At 43.6% G+C, this 21,299-nt stretch overlaps 1 long non-coding RNA gene across 2 annotated transcripts; it reads left to right on the forward strand.

The window, feature by feature from the left end:
- Positions 1–84: 84 nt before the first annotated feature.
- Positions 85–9,340, forward strand: LOC118084347 (uncharacterized). 2 transcript variants are annotated; one of them, XR_015947800.1, is made up of 4 exons: positions 85–3,986; positions 4,229–4,326; positions 4,541–4,843; positions 7,476–9,340. It is a non-coding gene; the product is annotated as an uncharacterized LOC118084347 (long non-coding RNA). The 2 variants fall into 2 exon arrangements; XR_004692486.3 differs by lacking the exon at positions 7,476–9,340 and having other exon boundaries at positions 4,541–5,433.
- Positions 9,341–21,299: the final 11,959 nt, after the last annotated feature.

Genomic DNA, 21,299 nt, shown 5'->3' on the forward strand with positions numbered 1-21,299 from the left:
GCGGGCTCGCGCGAGCGAGAGAGAGAGATGGGGCGGGAGGGGGGGAGCGCCGCCGCTTGCAGATGCGTAGGCGAGCCGGGAGGGGGAGCGGGAGTTCCGATAGAGCAGGCACGTCCAACAGGTAGGTCGTGATCTACCAGTAGATCACTGGACGTCTGTGGAAATCGCTGGTAGATCACTGGCTTCCCCAAAGAAGCTAAACTTATTTATTTATTTATTTATTTATTTATGTTTGCCCTGCACCCCCAAAAAACGGGGCTTTCCCCTCCCTAAAAAAGCTCAACAACTTTGACCTGAAACCCCCCCCCCCAAAAAAAGGGGTAGACCACCGCCAGTTTTTAACTCTGTAAGAACCAGTGGAACCTCGGTTTATGAACACCTCTGTTTCTGAATTTTCCGTTTACGAACGCTGCAGACCCATCTGGAACGGATTAATTCACTTTCCATTACTTTCAATGGAAAAGTTCGCTTCAGTTTATGAATGCTTCAGTTTATGAACAGACTTCCGGAACCGATTACACCCATGCTTCGGGTTAAGTATGCTTCAGGTTGAGTACTCCGCGGACCCATCTGGAACAGATTAATCCACTTTCCATTACTTTCAATGGGAAAGTTCCCTTCAGTTTATGAACGCTTCAGTTTATGAACAGACTTCCGGAACCAATTGTGTTCATAAACCGAGGTACCACTGTAAGTAGATTGCAGTCTCTTGATAGTTGGCCCCCCCTGCAATAGAGGAATGTAGGCAGGGATAGGGAGGAGGGAGAATCGCCGGTTCGAGTCCCAAGCTCCTTTGGGGGAGGGGGGATATGTGTGTGTAAGGTAAATATGTTCCTGCATTCCTACATTGGGATGGTTGGACTAGATGACCCTTGGGGGTCCCTTCCAACTCTATGATTCTATGTTGGTCAGGGCGGCGCCAGGGTGCAAAGATCCGCCTGGCGGCACACACACACACCCCAGGTTGCCCAGTCCCAGGTGCACAGGAGGGAGGAGCCGGCCGGTCGGCTGCCTCAGCGTCTCGCTGGCTCGGTCATCCCGAACGCGCGGCGCAGAGCTGCCTGCAGCAGAAGAGCCCACCACAGCGCTCCAGCCTACGGACAGCCTCAACTCTCGGGCCCCGGACTCTCGGCCTGGCGCCCCTGAGAGCCTGGCACCCGGGTGCCCTGCATCCCTAGCGCCTATGGGTAAGACGCCCCTGATGTTGGTGTGTGTACATGTTTGTGTGTGTGTGTGTGGTTTTGGGAATTAGGTGTGTTGTTTTGTCATACTGCATTTAAAGCACACAGCTCCCCCTCCCCCTGGAATCCTGGGAACTGTAGAATTAGCACTGAGAATTGTAGTTCTGTGAGGAGGGGGTAAATTACAGCACTCAGGATTCCTGGGAGCAAGGGAAGCCACGTGCTTCAAATATATGCATAGCTGCCAAGTTTTCCCTTTTCACGCGAGGAAGCCTATTCAGCATGAAGGAATTTCCCTTTAAAAAAGGGAGAACTTGGCAGCTATGAATATATGGTGCGGTTGTGAGCTTTGTTTTTGCCCCTCTGGGTGGATGGTAACTTGCACATGCAAGGATGAAAGCAATCCTTAGTTTAACAACAAGGTTTAATTTTGTTTTTTTACTTTGTAACATGTTAAGAAGCCTATTTCGGCACTATAAATTAATAAATAATAACGATAAGCTAGGATTAGTGTTCCACATAGGTTCCTGGTGGACTTGTTTTCTTGTTTTTCTATTCCACATCCCCAGTGATTTTTTTCCCTTTAAAAAATGTTTAGGGGTACTCTCATTTTGACTCAAGAAAATCACCATTTTATAGTTCAAATTGGAAAAAATAAATACAGTAAATGGACAAAGATTCACAAAATGTTTAGGGGCATGCGTACCCCTGCATACCCCCTCCCCCAGAAAAAAGCACTGCTTGTCCCTGTTCATTATCTCTTAATTTGTTCCTATTTTGTAATTTGGGGGAATGCCTTTAAAATAAATAGTTATTGTATGTACATGTATGTACATTCAGAAGCTGCTGTCCTTGGATTGTTTTCCTAGCCCCAGTGTTTGGAGGCTAACCCTAAACATGTTTATTTAGAAATGAGGAACCATGAGTTCAGTTTAACTTACTGCCAGGTAAGCATGTATAGGATTGCAGGCAAAACAACTTTAACTAGATAGCTATGCCAGTGTATCTCCTAACAATTAGAATACTGTAATGCACTATGAATGGGGCATCTCTTGAGACTGGTCCAGAAGCTGTACCTGGTGTAATATGCTGCAACCAGGTTGTTGGGTAAAGCACCTGGACACACACATATTACAATCATACCTTGGGTTACAGACGCTTCATGTTGTGTGTTTCGGGTTGCGCACCGCACCGAACCTGGAAGTACCGGAACAGGTTACTTCCGGGTTTCAGTGCTCGCGCATGCGCAGAAGCACTAAATCGAGCTTTGCGCATGTCCAGTAGCACCGAATTGCGACCCACGCATGCGCAGACGTGGTGCTGCGGGTTGCGAGCATGCCTTCCGCACAGATCACATTTGCAACCCGAGCGTCCACTGTACACCTGTACTGAAAGAACTGCCAGGGGAAGGGCTATGAAGAAATTAAAAATGAATTAGTAAATTGGTTAGATTACCATCAAATATATGAAATGTTCAAGCAGGACAAAAAGAAAGGATTTAATGTAGAACCGTCCAGACTAGGAAAAGACCTGTTGGATAATAATAACAAGATTATTTCTAAAATTTACCACCTCCTCCTTGATTGGGAAGTCAAGGAGGAGGCGGTGAAAGAGGTCATGATAAAGTGGGCCCAGGATTTTGGTCACACAATTACATGCTCAAAATGATGTACTGTTGGTACCTCACACCATCCAAACTTTCCAAAATGAACAAAAGTATAGCAGACTTATGTTGGAGGTGTGGGGAGTCAAGAGGAGACATGCTACATATGTGGTGGGGATGCCAAAAAATAAAAGAAGAATATATGAGTAAATAAAATAAAACAGAATATATAAAATATAAACAGAATATATAAATATAAAATAATATAAAAATAAAACAGAATATATGAGGAAATAAAAAAGATCATCAAAGTAACTTTTATAAATAAAAAAAACAGAGGCATTCCTCCTTGGAATTCTGAGTAAAGACATACCTGTAAATCATAGAGAGATCTTTCTGTACACAACGGCAGCAGCCCGTTTGCTGATAGCTGCTAACTGGAAAGGGGATAAAATCCCCACAGTTAGAGCGTGGCAAATCAAATTGCTAGAGTATGCAGAAATGGCTCAATTAACAGATAATTTAAGGGGAAATTCTAAACAGTTTGTGGAAAAATGGGAAAAATTCAGAAAATATTTGCAAGAAAATGATAATAATGATGTAATCTTCATGGCAGCCTTGGAATGATTGGCTTATAACAAAAAAAATTAGATATATAAGAAATGGTGGTATGATTGGCTTTATGATGTACAAAAGAGATAATAAGAATATGATGAGGAACGATGGTACATTTTTTTTTTGAAAATAATTTTTTATTCATTTTTCATAGAAATATTAAGTCATTCACATTACAAATAGTTCAACTTGTTTGACTTCCTTCCAACCCATAAGTGGTAAATTCTGTCAATCCTAATTCGTATTTTCTATTTACAACAGACTCGTCGCACTGTAGAGGTTATATTGCTACCCCTAACGCTCTCATACCCATGTAATTTCCCTTAGCATACTCTATAAATTTACTCCATTCAGCTTGGAACTTCACATCATCCGAATCACGTACTCTGTGTGTTAATTTGGTTAATTCCATAAATTCTAAAACCTTCGATTGCCACTCGATTATAGATGGTATTTCATTTGTTTTCCATTTCTGGGCGATGAGAATCCTAGCTGCCACTGTGGCGTACATAAAGAATCTTAAATCGGATTTTGGGATTTCATTATCGACTAGACCCAACAGAAAGGCCTCGGGCTTCTTCGGAAAGGTAAGTTTCAAAAAAAAATTAAGTTCGTTATAAACCAAATCCCAAAATTGTTTTATCCTATCACACCCCCACCACATGTGAAAAAATTCCCCCACCGATGTTCTGCATTTCCAGCACCATTTGTTCTGGTTCCTGTACATCTTAGATAATTTTGCTGGCGTTAAATACCAGCGATATACAAGTTTCATAACATTCTCCTTTAGTACAGTACAAGCTGTTAAATTTATATTTTGTTTCCACAGTTTTGACCACATATCGGATGGGATATTGTGCCCGAAATCTCTGGCCCATTTGATCATAGAATCCTTAACAGCCTCATCCATGGTGTACCAGTCCAAGAGTAAGTTGTACATTTTATATAACAATTTGTGATTGTTACCTAATAGCTCAATTTGGAACGGTGGTACATTTGTAACACTGATGAGATGCACTTCGAGAGGTGACGGGAAGTCAATATTACTAATTTAATCAGTTAGGCATGATTATGGTTGTATGTTGTATATGTTATGGTTATATGTTGTATATTATGATTAATGTATATATATTTATATTAGAGTTAACATAAATAACCTATGAAGAAGGAAACAAGAAGCAAGAACTTGGGAAAACAACAAATATATAATTGTAATTCTGTAATTTTGAAAGAACAAAAAAGCATAGGTGTACAAGATTGTATAAGAAAACATTTAATAAAGATTTCTCCAAAGAAGAAAGAAAGAAAGAAAGAAAGAAAGAAAGAAAGAAAGAAAGAAAGAAAGAAAGAAAGAAAGAAAGAAAGAAAGAACGAACGAACTGCCGGGGGTGTTGTCATCTGGAAACGGTTGCAAAGTTCTGCTGCTGATTGATGAACCTAATAGGTAATTATCTGCAACACCAAAGACGTTCCTCTTAGACTGTTTTGTACCAAAATACCCTTTGCTAAAAGCACTGCCAAGAACACTGTGGGATCTCCAAAGACTGTTTTCTGCTTCCCTCTTTTCTCCACTCTCCAGAGAAGTGTTTGAAATGGGTTTCATTTGAAGGCAAATTGCTATTACTTTGGTAGGGAGACTAGTATGTTAAAGGGGGGGGGGGGTTTCCATTTCCGTACATTTAAGTCTCTACCCTGCAACTCTTTTTTACTTCACTTCTTGGGTGCATGCTTGAAACTTTTGAGAGCTACTTTCCTTTGCCAAAATAAGCCCTTTTGTTCTGAGTGTGTGTACGTGTGATTTGCTGCAATTTATTGTTGCTTAACCTCAAAAAAAACATGCTCCCATCTTGCAGTCATTGCTCAACAGAACTCCAGATAAATTAAGGTGTGGCTGTGCGGGGGTGTGGGGTGACTGTCATGAAGGGATCCTGCACTTCTGAATTTGCCACTAACACTAGGGCTGCCATATGTTCGGAATTCAAAGGTGGAAGGCGGCGGTATGTCCTAGTTCATTGGCAATTAAAATCAGTGGCTTTCTGGCATTTTTGTGTATATATATATATATATATATATATATATATATATATATATATATATATGGACCCAGGTGGCGCTGTGGGTTAAACCACTGAGCCTAGGACTTGCTGATCAGAAGGTCGGCGGTTCGAATCCCTGTGACGGGGTGAGCTCCCGTTGCTCGGTCCCAGCTCCTGCCAACCTAGCAGTTCAAAAGCACGTCAAAATGCAAGTAGATAAATAGGAACCGCTACAGCAAGAAGGTAAACAGCGTTTCCATGTGCTGCTCTGGTTTGCCAGAAGCGGCTTTGTCATGCTGGCCACTTGACCTGGAAGCTGTACGCCGGCTCCCTCGGCCAGTAATGCGAGATGAGCGCACAACCCCAGAGTCGGTCACGACTGGACCTAATGGTCAGGGGTCCCTTTACCATATATATATATATATATATATATATATATATATATATATATATGGAGATTACTTGTGCCACCCTGCCCTATGGAATGTTACAAGCTGGTGATCCAAAAATTGGAATTTTCTGCCATTACCCCTGTTCTCTGAAACGCAGTTCTCTCTGTCATACACAAAACATCAACTATTAGCTGCTTCGGATATCTAGCGAAGACTTGTTGGGGGCAGGCTTTGCTTGACCCAAGTCTAGTTCTTCTATTCCTGGATTCCTGTTTTTCCGTTTTCCTGTTTGTATTATATTCTTCTATGGTTTGTATGTTGTTGTTTTCTACTTCTCTTAGCCATTTTGTCAATATTAAATGCTTTAAAATCAAACAAACAAACAAACTGCTCCTGGCTTGGCAGGGGTAGTGTAAACCTTGGGTTTTCTGCCCTTCCATTGATTCCTACAGGGTGAATTTTAGTGACACCTGCATTTCCGGTGGCGTTTGGCAGGCTCAGTAAATGAAGGAAGTTAGGATGCAGCATAAAATGTCTTTTTCCCTTCTCCCGCCCCTTGACTCACCCATTTCTGGATGTGCACATGAATCTGGGGATGAAACTGAACTGGAGTCTCTGCAATTGCTTTCCGTGAAAAAGCATATAAATTTGCATTTGCAAATTTTATGTAAATTCCTGCCTACAGGCCTATGTCCCAAGTAGGCTAAGTACCTAGCAACTCCCCTGGACTCCTTCAACGGATATAAATGCATGCACAACTAGTCATTTTAAATTGTGAACTGCTAAGTATGATAACATACTGCAGGACAATTACGGTTTTTGTTCCTCTGGCTATAACACTTTATATTTCCCCTTCTAGCCATATGAGAAGATATAGGCAGTGGCCCAGATCATTCTTTCTTTCTTGTCAAAGCTCAATGTGCCAACAAACAGTTTTCCCCTAAACTATCTCTATCAAGATACTAAACATTGCTGAATATGCTGAGTTGCAACAGTGCTACACAACCGTCAGCACAACCGTTACCTGTTGTGAGCTTAATCAGTCTATTAAGCATCATTACATTGTTCTTTTTTAAGGTAACAGCTGTGGTTGGTTTATATAAACCGACCTGCTTCAGATGCCAATGCAGAAAAAAAACTGTAAATGAATAAAATGTACAGCTGACAAAACACAATGATACCACTTTAAGAGTCATGGGTTCTCCCCAAAGGGGAAATGTAGTTTGTTAGGGGTGCTGAGAACTCTGGGAATTGTAGCTCTGTCCTACCGGTAACAACTCTCAACAGAAACTTGGAATCATTCATTGTCCTACCTAGTCCTAACCCTGACCCTGACCCAAAAATAAAGCTTCCATTGATCTTTACACTCAGGAAGTTTAAGGCTTCCTGGCACCCACCTTTTCATATGCAGATGAGCCCTAAAACTCTGTTGGGCTCCTGGACCAAAAGCTGGAGAGATCACTGAGAATTAGGACTGAGCCACATTTTCATGTGTAAAACATTTTCACTGCAAAAAGAAGGGTGTGAGTTTGGAGAGGACTGCATATTTTGCAAAAGATCCTTCCCACCATTTCTTCACACCATTTCTGCTCTGCCTTGGCTCCTGGTTAATGCTCTTCTCAGCAGCTGCTTGGGTGTATTTTTACAGGGATTCCTCTTCCTCCTGGTGATGTGGTTGAGCCAATCAAGGATCATCTCGTGAGCAAGATAATGCCATGGCAGCACCTAGCCAATCAGATCTGGCTTTGCAACAGCTTCACAGAGCCAAATCAGAGGGAGAATAATGCTTCTTGCCCTCACTCTGAATGAGAAAACATTTGTAGCCTATTTTGCAACCCTTGTTTATTGCCATTTCCAAGGTGGATCAGATGAAGACTTTCAGTAGTTCCGGAAGGGGGCACAGGAAATCCTGTAAAAGCCACTTCCTGTTATGTTACATTCCAGCTACCTTTATGATAATTCAATGAAGTATACATTTTATGGCTCCTGAATAACAGAAGGGAGAAGGGTGCTCCTTTTGGGGATTCCAGTTTGACCAGTCTTTAAGGGCTCAGTGATAAGATCTAAATAAATAAATAATAATAATAGTAAAGGTACAGGGGCCCCTGACCATCAGGTCCAGTCGTGTCCGACTCTGGGGTTGCGGTGCTCATCTCGCTCTATAGGCCGAGGGAGCCAGCGTTTGTCCGCAGACAGCTTCCGGGTCATGTGGCCAGCATGACAAAGCTGCTTCTGGCGAACCAGAGCAGCGCACGGAAACGCCGTTTACCTTCCCGCCGGAGCGGTCCCTATTTATCTACTTGCACTTTGATGTGCTTTCGAACTGCTAGGTGGGCAGGAGCTGGGACTGAGCAACGGGAGCTCACCCCATTGCAGGGATTCAAACCGCCAACCTTCTGATCAGCAAGCCCTAGACTCTGTGGTTTAACCCACAGCGCCACCTGGGTCCAATAATAATAATAATAATAATAATAATAATAATAATAATAATTTATTATTTGTACCCTGCCCATTTGGCAGAGTCTCCCCAGCCACACTGGGTGTCTCCCAATCGAATATTAAAACAATACAACATTAAATATTAAAAACTTCCCTAAACAGGGCTGCCTTCAGATGTCTTTTAAAAATAGGAAAACGACTTATTTCCTTGACATCTGTTGGAAGGGCGTTCCACAGGGCAGGTGCCACTACCGAGAAGGCCCTCTGTCTGGTTCCCTGTAACCTCATTTCTCGCAATGAGGGAACCGCCAGCAGGCCCTCGGCGCTGGATCTCAGTGTCTAAAGCAGGCATCCCCAAACTGCGGCCCTCCAGATGTTTTGGCCTACAACTCCCATGATCCCTAGCCAACACGACCAGTGGTCGGGGAGATGGGAATTGTAGTCCAAAACATCTGGAGGGCTGAAGTTTGGGGATGCCTGGTCTAAAGCTTCAATAACTTCTCACCAAAAGGAGAAACTTAGAACCTGCCATGATTGTTCTAGCTTTCTGTTGTCTCCTGTTTCTTCTCTCATCCTACCTAATCTCTTTCAATAGCTTCATTAACATGTGGCCAAAGATGCCAAAATTTTGTACTAGTTTTGTGCTGCGAACCTCACATTTTGTGTGTCCTCTCCCCCCAAACTGAGTAATCGGGGTTATTAACATCATCATTTTATTTGTATGCCACCTCTCCACAGTTAAAAACAACACTCAAGGCAGCTTACAACATGACAAGATTTACATAATTACAAAAGTCATAAACAATAAATAAACCACATCAAAAATAATAATACACAAGCAAATGGAAAACAATTTCCACATAAATCAAAATCTAAAACTAAGAATACAGCATTAATATCACAGTTTAAAAGGACATGGGTAGAAAAATAACAGCAATTAAAAAAAATAAAAACAAAAAACCCCAGAGCCCTCTCTGCCCAGCAGCAGCAGCGGCCGCAGTCCTTTTTGGAGCCTGTCAGGCCCTGCCCTAGGGCAGGTAGTGAGTGGCAGGATTGGGGCCCTCAGGCACCGAGCAGGGGGGGAGTCCTCACAACATTGTTGTTGTTGTTGTTGTTGTTTAGTCGTTTAGTCGTGTCCGACTCCTCGTGACCCCATGGACCAGAGCACGCCAGGCACTCCTGTCTTGCACTGCCTCCCGCAGTTTGGTCAAACTCATGTTCGTAGCTTCGAGAACACTGTCCAACCATCCCGTCCTCTGACGTCCCCTTCTCCTAGTGCCCTCAATCTTTCCCAACATCAGGGTCTTTTCCAGGGAGTCTTCTCTTCTCATGAGGTGGCCAAAGTACTGGAGCCTCAGCTTTAGGATCTGTCCTTCCAGTGAGCACTCAGGGCTGATTTCCTTAAGAATTGATAGGTTTGATCTTCTTGCAGTCCATGGGACTCTCAAGAGTCTCCTCCAGCACCATAATTCAAAAGCATCAATTCTTTGGCGATCAGCCTTCTTTATGGTCCAGCTCTCACTTCCATACATCACTACTGGGAAAACCATAGCTTTAACTATACGGACCTTTGTCGGCAAGGTGATGTCTCTGCTTTTTAAGATGCTGTCTAGGTTTGTCATTGCTTTTCTCCCAAGAAGCAGGCGTCTTTTAATTTCGTGACTGCTGTCACCATCTGCAGTCATCAGGGAGCCCAAGAAAGTAAAATCTCTCACTGCCTCCATAATGCCCCCAAATCCAACCTTGTTTGATTGACCCCAAACAGGTGCCAAAGTTTTGTGCTGGCTTTGTGCCATTTTGTGCTGCAAACGCCGTATTTTGTGTGCAGCCCCACAAACTGAGCAACCGACCCTCAATTACTCAGCTAGGGGCCACAGGGACACTCCAAAACACAACCTAGCTACATAGGAGGAAATGAAGAACCTAGCCTTGAAGAATGCTTCCCAAAGTTCCCATGGGTGCTGTTACACCCCTGGGGATTCGGTGTTGTGTGGAGGTGCCCCAGAAAGCCCAATCCCTGAATATTTTGTATTGGGCCCAGATATCCTGCCCCACTTCTTCCCTCCTTTTCTAATTTTTTTAAGGAACTCTTACTTACAGAGCAGCTAGGCATGTGGTCAAAAAGTGCACTGCTGGTGAGACCCCCGCCACTCACCAATGCCTAGAATTGTGCCTATTGCAAGCACACACACATATACATGCTCCAAGAATCCTGGGAACTGTAGTTTGTCAAGGGTTCTGGGATTGTAGCTCTGTGTGGGTAAAATACAGTTCCCTGTATTCTTGGGAGGGGTGTGCGCTTTAAACACATGTACACAGCTGAAGTCGATGAAAAGGTCCATTTTGTGTGCCAAAGCAACCAGGAGAGCAAACTACTGTAGCTCGAAACGAGATGGAATTAAAACAGTCTGTATAATAACAATGCTTTTAAACAAATCCTGGGAAACAGTGTGCAGTTCTGGTGCCCCATCTAACAAAACGGTCTGTCACAGCACTGCAAAGGGGGTGACAAAAAGGAATTGCCGCCCCCTCCCTATGGGGAAGCTCAGTTCTATCAACAGCTGTTAGTTGTTAACCAAGTGGAACCTCCAAATCCAGCAGCAGTATACCTTTAAACACTCCGCACTGGGGACAACCAACAGGGGAGAGATGCCCTGTTTGCTAGCTTCCCCAAGGTGTCTGAGTGACTAATGATGGTGAGGTAAGAAAACATGAAGCTTTGTGGGCCTTTGGACTTAAACAGCAGGGCCTCCATATGTTCCTAACAAGCAAATGTCATCCAATATTTAAATTGTATTTAATCTGTATTTTAATTGAATTGTTTCTTTTATGCTTGTTTTGATATTTTTGTTGTTAGCCGCCCTGAGCCCAGTCTTGACTGGGAAGGGCGGGGTATAAATAAAATGATTATGATTATTATTATTATAAATATTGTGCAATTACCTGATTACAGTACTTCTACAGTACTTATTTCTCTCTGCTGTCTATGAGTGTGCTATTAACCAGTTCAAGAAAATTACTTCATTGTATTTGTTAGTGTGTGGCTGGAGTTTCATAAGCCGGCTGGTCTTTCAGCATAGATGCTACAAAATTGCTTCTTGAGGTTGCTCAAGCAGTCCATTGAATTCATAACACACCCACATGGCAGGTTTCTACACGCCTTGCTTATATTATTCCTACACAGTAAACTGCCTTATACATAGTCAGAATGCTGATTCCTAATGCATCTGGTTACGTGCTAGATTCACTGCAATCTACAGAACAGCCACTAAAAGACCATCAAACCAACACAATTTAGAGGCCAGTGAATGGCTACTAGGAATTAACAGCACAGCAGATAACTAGGAGGTGTGTTGTTGCTGCACATTCACACTGTGCACAGGAACCTAGGTGTGAACCAGGAGCGTGTCACCAATACCTCACAAATGCCCTATCTTTAACTCAAAGGAGCTGGGGATGGATTGCAACAGCGGTGGATAAAGGGATTATATTGCTTAACAGAAAGTAGAACAGTAAGTTGGTCATCCTACCTAGAGCAAATGTTTTGAATAATTTCTTTTATGTTGCTGACAGATAGAAAATCAATGTGCTTCTTTCTTTCTTTCTTTCTTTCTTTCTTTCTTTCTTTCTTTCTTTTTCTTTCTTTCTTTCTTTCTTTCTGAAATATACTCGGAGTCAAGAGTGAATTTCATGCTCTTTATTCAGCTCGTAGTCATCAAGGAGAAGAAGAGGAGAAGAATGCCCTTTTCCCAAAACCATCTGCTTATATACATTATTTACACAATGGGCTTTGCGTGATTGGCTACTTCAGAGCTACACCTGTGGGCCAATCAGTTTGTGGATTCACTTCTGTCAGCCGCCTGATTGGCTGCTCCTGCAGGCCAATCAGCTTGCAGATTCACTTCCACCTGGAGTTGGATTGGGTGGCTCCTGCGGACCAATCAGACTGCTGATTCTGAATCCTATTGTTCTATGATTCAGCTCAGTACATAGCACTTTCTTTCTTCTTTCTCTTTCCTCTTTTCTTTCATTCTCTTCTTCTCTTTCTTCTTTCATTCCCCCCCCTTTCATGTTCTCTGCTCTGAGCCATTATTGGGGTCTGAAGATTGTACTCACATAAAGTTGGTGCCCTCAGCCAGAATGCCGCCACCCCCAGTCTGCCGTCTTTCTTACAGCCAGTTATGGGGTGACTCTGCCTGTCGTTGTCTCCGACTCCACCTACTGTTCATCTCCCCGCCTCCTACTCTACTGGTCTCAACTGCTTCCAGCGTCCTCTGTGTTAGCTGCCAAACATTCAATTTATAAAGGGTGAACAGTAAAGAGAAGTGATTCACAGTGGAATGGCCGTGTTCTGATGCCCAGTTGTTTAGCAACAGGAACAGGAACAACGGGAGGCCTTCTTAATTACGCTGTATGCTGAAATGAAGAAAAGCTTGGGTGGAAAATTTAGAGAGGATTTCTGTGTGGTTGTGACCTCAGCTGACCCTTCATTCTAGGGAAATGTTATCCCTGCAGGAACCATTTTGCTCCAGCTGTTGGCTCCTGAGTTTTATGGGGGGGGGCCACACTTACTTACTTGTTTGTTTGTTTGTTTGTTTGTTTGTTGTTGTTGATGATGTTGTTGTTGTTATACCCCCACCCAGCCACTCTGAATGGCTTACAGGAGGCATACCCAAACTCGGCCCTCCAGATGTTTTGGGACTACAACTCCCATCATCCCTAGCTAACAGGACCAGTGGTCAGGGATGATGGGAATTGTAGTCCCAAAACGTCTGGAGGGCGGAGTTTGGGGTGCCTGGCTCACAGCATATAAAATAACATAGTAACACCAAAAACTTCCTGGTACAAGGCTGCCTTCAGATGCCTTCTAAAAGTTATGTAGTTCTTTATCTCCTCGACATCTGAAGGGAGGGTGTTCCACAGGGAGGGCGCCACTACCGAGAAGTCCCTCTGCTGGTTCCATGTAACTTCACTTCTCATAGTAATGTTGTGGTTTAGTCGTTTATGTTCGGGTTTTTGCTGAGTCAGTAGCATAAAACACCATCAGATTGCTTCTTCACACAATCGAATCTAGGTCAAACTAATCTAGGTCAAACTAATAACATTTGGCAGAAAACCAAGGTCTGCTCCTACCTTAGCAACAGCGTTTCTATTGGTTGAGGTTCAACACTGAGACTTGTTATCTGTGAAAGCCACTTCAGTATGTGTGTGGTGAGTGTAGGAGAGAAAGTGCTGTATCGGTTGAGAGAGAGACAGAGAGGAAAGGATTTATTTGCTTTGCTTTGTATATAGAAACTCTGTTTTCTTTTATTTTAATAAATCCTGTAAATAGTTTATTCTGCGTCCAGACGTCTAGTCATTTCAGTTACCGCCAGAAGCTTCCGGAAAAACCTGCGCAAACTCTGCTGTGTTCAGGCTGCAGTCACACCTGACACTTAAAAACTCTAAGAGTTTAGTCGTGTCCGACTCTTCGTGACCCCATGGACCAGAGCACGCCAGGCATTCCTTTCTTCCACTGCCTCCCACAGCTTGGTCAAACGCATGTTCGTAGCTTCGAGAACACTGTCCAACCATCTCATCCTCTGTCGTCCCCTTCTCCTTCTGCCCTCAATCTTTCCCAACATCAGGGTCTTTTCCAGGGAGTCTTCTCATAGTAATAGTAGTAAATAATAATAATAATAATAATAATAATAATAATAATAATAATAATAATAATAATTTCCCCAGCCCCTCTGGGCGGCTTCCAGCAGAATATTAAAATACAATAATTCATCAAATGTTAAAAGCTTCCCTAAACAGGCCTGCCTTCAGATGTCTTCTAAAAGTCAGATAGTTGTTTATGTCTTTGACATCTGCTGGGAGGGTGTTCCACAGGGCAGGTGCCACTACCAAGAAGGCTCTCTCCCTGGTTCCCTGAAACCTCACTTCTCACAGTGAGGAAACCTCCAAAAAGCCCTTGGCGCTGGACCCCAGTGTCCAGCCAGAACAATGGGGGTGGAGACGCTCTTTCAGCTATACTGGGCTGAGGCTGTTTAAGGTTTTAAAGGTCAGCACCAACACTTTGAATTGTGCCCAGAAACGTTCTGGGAGTGAGGGAACCAGCACTTAATGATAATAATTAGTTATTTTATTATTATTATTATTATTATTATTATTATTTATTTGTTTATTACATGTTTAGCCTAGAAAAAAGAAGACTGAGAGAAAATATGATAGCCATCTTCAGATATCATAAGGGTTGTCACATGGAAGAGGGAACACGCTTGTTTTCTACTGCTCTGGAGGTTAGGACTCGAACCAATGGCTCTAAGATACAAGAAAGGAGATTCTGACTCAACTTCAGGAAGTAACTTATGACAGTAAGAACTGTTCAGCAGTGGAACATACTCCCACTGGACTCTCCATCCTTGGAGGTTTTTAAGCAGAGGTTTGATGACCATCTCTCATGAATGCTTTAGCTGAGATTCCTGCATTGCAGAGGGTTGGACTAGATGATCCTTGGGTCCCTTCCAACTTGACAATTCTATGATTCTATATTGTCTTTCACCCTCGTTGGATTCAAGGCAGCGATCCACGAAGCAGACCCCATAGGAGTCTAAAATTGACTCACCCCTGTTGCAGAATATATTTCTTTAGACCTGCATGTTGCACATTGTTGACTAGAATGTCTATCCACATTTCAGCATTGTCAGGCTTAAATCAGGGTTGGCATTACCCCTGTAGTAATGATTCTCACAGACAGCAAACGTGATGGTAAAGCTGCGGCTGGGCTATTCCGCTTCAGATTACAGATGACGGAAGATCCCAACTGCATTCTGAAGTTGTACAGATTGCAGATTAATATTATTTCATTAAAAGAAACAATTCCCCACACATAGAAAGCTAGGTTGTCAGGGAATCCAGGCGAAAAACTTTCCCCTGGTGTGCTAACTTTCCAAGTGCAGAGATTTATTTCTTGATGTGTTTATATTTTTTGTTTTGATGTCTTTGTTAATTCTAAGTCACTTTGAGATACCTTAGTGCACAAATGCGACTAATAAATACTGTACAATAAATAAATATATTCCTACAACTGGGACACCACTACTACTAGAGCCTTCCCTGTGCAACATGCTGCTATAGGATTTGTTGGATGGGTTCTACGGCATACAACCACTTCCCTATTTTTGTATACTAAAACATGGCACAATATTTTTAAGATACACAAAGGGAGCTCAGCAGGCCTCTGGGGTGTCTCAAAAGACAAGTACATGTGGAAATGGTTCTCTAAGCTTTCTAGCTTAGAGTTTACATGATGACCTTGTAAAAGCAGCATTAAAAAGGTCAGCAAGGAAAATGGCCAGTAGATGGCCCCATTGCAACACATTACATAGCACCCTATTACACTCTTAAGTTCAAGAAAGTGCAATCAGTCATTTCCAAGTGTTGCTTTTCATGGAAATGATAATTGCATTTCATAGATTTTTTTATTTTTGCAATTAAAAGTTAGCACTCTTTTCCTTCAGGACAAAATCATATATTTTTAGAAAGGCGTTTTAAGTGCAAGAAATAAACACGTATTAAAAATAATCATATTTAATACCTATCCCCCCCAACATCTCAGTTTTATTTGGATGAACCTTCCTGCCTTTTGCAAGGCGTTCCATAAACTGCAAATATATTTGACTCATTGAGGGTGAAAGCCACTCCAGGGTGCTATTAAATGTTTATTCATTTATCAATAAAGATTTAACAAATACAGAAATAGAGTCGTGTCATATTCTTCTCTCAATATATAACAGATATTTTATAGAAATACTCAATAAACTTGAATTATCCCCATCCCCATACTTCTACTTTACGTAAACTTTTATACCCTGAACGGCCTCCATCTGGAATTAAACACGCGGTTGACCTAATCCAGTTAAGGAGTCATGTGTAAAATCATAGAATCGTAGAGTTGGGCGAGACCCCAGGGGCCATATAGTCCAACCCCCTGCAATCCTGCCCACAGCCATCCCTGGGTGGGCTTGAACCACCAACCTTCTGGTTAAGAGCCAGATGCACTGACCCATTGCGCCACTGGAGGGGAAACAGATTTCCACTCATTGACCATTGTGCTCTCCTGGAGAGACTCAGTGTCAGGGGACCCCTGTACAGGGAGCCTCCGCCTCTCCTGTTGACTAGCACTTCGCCCAGTGAGAGCATCAGCAGCGGGTCGGCCGGGGGGGGGGGGGATGAGGAAGTTAGTGGGATGGAGGAGTCAGGGCTAAATGATGTTGGAGAGCCTTTGCAACGCCCTGACCAACAGGTGGAGGGGAACAGGCAGCCCCTTCCGGCGCCCGAATTAAGGCGCGCCACCAAATGTAAGGTCGGGAGGAGGCGTTTCGGGGTGCCCAAACTCTTGTGCTGGTCACGCAGCCGGAAACGTCCACTCCCGGATTCTGCGAGTGGCATGTTTTCTGCTATCTCTGCACTGTAAATACTATGCACAATAAAAGCCTTAAAGACAGAGCGGACGTGGGCGTCTTTACTCAAGAGTAGCTGCAACAGCACCATTACACTCGGGGAGGTGGGACGTGGAGGTCCTGTGTTGCTGTGGTTCTGCTCTTACCTGCAGGATCACAACCAGAAAGTAGCACTAGCAGCAGAGGCGCCCACTTGACCAGAAGACCAGGAGGGGACCAGCTCTACCTTTCTTTTAAATCAGAACCAGTGAAGGCGGTGAAGGTCCTGTGTGAGTGCCTGGAGGCGGTTGGAGGATGGATGGTGGCTAATGGATTGAAGTTGAATCCTGACAAGACAGAAGTACTGTTTTGGGGGGACAGGAGGTGGGCAGGTGTGGAGGACTCCCTGGTCTTGAATGGGGTAACTGTGCCCCTGAAGGACCAGGTGCGCAGCCTGGGAGTCATTTTGGACTCACAGCTATCCACGGAGGCACAGGTTAATTCTGTGCCCAGGGCAGCTGTCTACCAGCTCCATCTGGTACGCAGGCTGAGACCCTACCTGCCCACGGACTGTCTCGCCAAAGTGGTGCATCCTCTGGTTATCTCCCGCTTGGACTACTGCAATGCACTCTACGTGGGATCCAGAATGCAGCAGCTAGACTAGTGACTGGGAGTGGCCGCTGGGACCACATAACACCGGTCCTGAGAGATCTACACTGGCTCCCAGTACGTTTCCGAGCACAATTCAAAGTGTTGGTACTGACCTTTAAAGCCCTAAACGGCCTCGGTCCTGTATACCTGAAGGAGCGTCTCCACCCCCAACATTCAGCCCGGACACTGAGATCCAGCACCGAGGGCCTTCTGGCGGTTCCCTCGTTGCGAGAAGTGAGGTTACAGGGAACCAGACAGAGGGCCTTCTCGGTAGTGGCACCCGCCCTGTGGAACGCCCTCCCAGCAGATGTCAAGGCAATAAGTAACTATTCTACTTTCAGAAGACAACTGAAGTTTAGGGAAGTTTTTAATGTTTGATGCTGTACTGTTTTTAATATTCGGTTGGAAGCCGCCCAGAGTGGCTGGGGAAACCCAGCCAGATGGGCGGGGTACAAATAATAAATTATTATTATTATTATTATTATTATTATTATTATTATTATTATTATTACGTGCTTGTGACACAGGAATTGAATGTCTGGAGGCTCCTCTCTAGCTTCACAATTCCGCGCTCGGCCTCCTCTGCCCCTTGATCGTTCTCAACATCCCCCCCCATATTTTATTGGGGGACCCCCGAAGGGACCTCAGCCCCTTAAAGTTGGTGCTTATGGCTAGGAGAATATTGTTTGCTCTATGGTTTGGGGGCTATGGAGTCCCCACAGGGTCACCTGATATCATTGTGACAACAGCTGTTTGACTGCTGGGCACCCCTGTCCACCTCTCAAACTTGGTCCACAAGGGGTGGTAGAGATAAGGATCCGGCCTGTGCTATATATCAACACCACTGTTTGAGATTTGAGGCAGGGGAATCTGGAAAGAAGCCTCTGGATCCTCTGACACATTTGAAAAGCAAGCTTAAGTAAAGCAGAGCTAAAATTAATGTTCATTTTTTGCCAGCATTTTGATTGTGTTGCTGAAATTTTGAAAGTGGGGGGAAAAGTGACACTGCCCTTTGAATGTGAAATTTTCATCTTAAAAATCTAAATTTGAGTACCTTAGATCAGGCAATATCTTTGATTGCTTTGATTTTGGCAAGCTTCAGTAAGGGGTCGTCCTGTTTTATTGTAATACTGTGAAAATCCTAATAAATTGTGGAGATTAAAAAAAACACAAAGGCTGGAAACCTGTGTATATCACTTGTTTTCATGCTACATCTGAATATTCTGTAGGATATACATAAGGGTCCGGTGACTTCTGTTTCAGTGTATCTGAAGAAGTGTGCATGCACACGAAAGCTCAAACCTATGACAAACTTAGTCGGTCTCTAAGGTGCTACTGGAAGGATTTTTTTATTTTGTTTTGACTGAATATTCCAGAAAAGGATCTGTATCTCTAACTAACTCTCCACTTCTAGTTACAGGTAGGTAGCCCATGTTGTTGTTGTTTAGTCGTGTCCGACTCTTCGTGACCCCATGGACCAGAGCACGCCAGGCACTCCTGTCTTGCACTGCCTCCCGCAGTTTGGTCAAACTCATGTTCGTAGCTTCGAGAACACTGTCCAACCATCTTGTCCTCTGTCGTCCCCTTCTCCTAGTGCCCTCAATCTCTCCCAACATCAGGGTCTTTTCCAAGGATTCTTCTCTTCTCATGAGGTGGCCAAAGTATTGGAGCCTCAGCTTCACAACCTGTCCTTCCAGGGAGCACTCAGGGCTGATTTCCTTAAGAATGGATAGGTTTGATCTTCTTGCAGTCCATGGGACTCTCAAGAGTCTCCTCCAGCACCATAATTCAAAAGCATCAATTCTTCGGCGATCAGCCTTCTTTATGGTCCAGCTCTCACTTCCATACATCACTACTGGGAAAACCATAGCTTTAACTATACGGACCTTTGTCGGCAAGGTGATGTCTCTGCTTTTTAAGATGCTGTCTAGGTTTGTCATTGCTTTTCTCCCAAGAAGCAGGCGTCTTTTAATTTCGTGACTGCTGTCACCATCTGCAGTGATCAAGGAGCCCAAGAAAGTAAAATCTCTCACTGCCTCCATTTCTTCCCCTTCTATTTGCCAGGAGGTGATGGGACCAGTGGCCATGATCTTGGTTTTTTTGATGTTGAGCTTCAGACCATATTTTGCGCTCTCCTCTTTCACCCTCATTAAAAGGTTCTTTAATTCCTCCTCGCTTTCTGCCATCAAGGTTGTGTCATCTGCATATCTGAGGTTGTTGATATTTCTTCCGGCAATCTTAATTCCGTCTTGGGATTCATCTAGTCCAGCCTTTCGCATGATGAATTCTGCATATAAGTTAAATAAGCAGGGAGACAATATACAACCTTGTCGTACTCCTTTCCCAATTTTGAACCAATCAGTTGTTCCATATCCAGTTCTAACTGTAGCTTCTTGTCCCACATAGAGATTTCTCAGGAGACAGATGAGGTGATCAGGCACTCCCATTTCTTTAAGAACTTGCCAAAGTTTGCTGTGGTCGACACAGTCAAAGGCTTTTGCATAGTCAATGAAGCAGAAGTAGACGTTTTTCTGGAACTCTCTAGCTTTCTCCATAATCCAGCGCATGTTTGCTATTTGGTCTCTGGTTCCTCTGCCCTTTCGAAATCCAGCTTGCACTTCTGGGAGTTCTCGATCCACATACTGCCTAAGCCTGCCTTGTAGAATTTTAAGCATAACCTTGCTAGCATGTGAAATGAGCGCAATTGTGCGGTAGTTGGAGCATTCTTTGGCACTGCCCTTCTTTGGAATTGGGATGTAGACTGATCTTCGCCAATCCTCTGGCCATTGCTGAGTTTTGTAAGGCCTCGTTGGACAGCCATTTTGCTTTCTTGCATTTCCTTTTCCTTGGGATGGTTTTCGTTGCTGCCTCCTGTATAATGTTACGAGCCTCCATCCATAGTTCTTCAGGCACTCTGTCCACCAAATCTAAATCCTTAAACCTGTTCCTCACTTCCACTGTGTATTCATAAGGGATTTGATTCAGATTGTATCTTACTGGCCCAGTGGCTTTTCCTACTTTCTTCAGTTTAAGCTGGAATTTTGCTATAAGAAGCTGATGATCTGAGTTACAGTCAGCTCCAGGTCTCCATCTTTGGCTGCAGAGAATATAATCAATCTGATTTCGATGTTGCCCATTTGGTGATATCCATGTGTAGAGTCGTCTCTTGTGTTGTTGGAAGAGAGTGTTTGTGATGACCAGCTTGTTCTCTTGACAGAACTCTATTAGCCTTTGCCCTGCTTCATTTTGAACTCCAAGGCCAAACTTGCCAGTTGTTCCTTTTATCTCTTGATTCCCTACTTTAGCATTCCAATCCCCTGTAATGAGAAGAACATCCTTCTTTGGTGTCATTTCTAGAAGGTGTTGTAGGTCTTCATAGAATTGGTCAATTTCACTTTCTTCAGCACCGGTAGTTGGTGCATAAACTTGGATTACCGTGATGTTAAAAGGTCTGCCTTGGATTCGTATCGAGATCATTCTGTCATTTTTGAGATTGCATCCCATTACAGCTTTTGCCATTCTTTTGTTGACTATGAGGGCCACTCCATTTCTACTACAGGATTCTTGCCCACAGTAGTAGATATGATAGTCACCCGAACTGAATTCGCCCATTCCCTTCCATTTTAGTTCACTGATGCCCAGGATGTTGATATTTATTCTTGTCATCTCATTTTTGACCACATCCAGCTTACCTCCATTCATGGTTCTTACATTCCAGGTTCCTATGCAATATTTTTCTTTACAGCATCGGACTTTCCTTTCGCTTCCAGGCATATCCGCAACTGAGCGTCCTTTCGGCTTTGGCCCAGCCGCTTCATCAGCTCTGAATCTACTTGTACTTGTCCTCCGCTCTTCCTCAGTAGCATGTTGGACGCCTTCCGACCTGAGGGGCTCATCTTCCAGCATCATAACTTTTATATGCCTGTTGTCTTTGTCCATGGAGTTTTCTTGGCAGG

This window comes from Zootoca vivipara, chromosome Z1 (genome assembly GCF_965207765.1).
Source record: "Zootoca vivipara chromosome Z1, rZooViv2.hap1.1, whole genome shotgun sequence".
Classification (NCBI taxonomy): domain Eukaryota; kingdom Metazoa; phylum Chordata; class Lepidosauria; order Squamata; family Lacertidae; genus Zootoca; species Zootoca vivipara.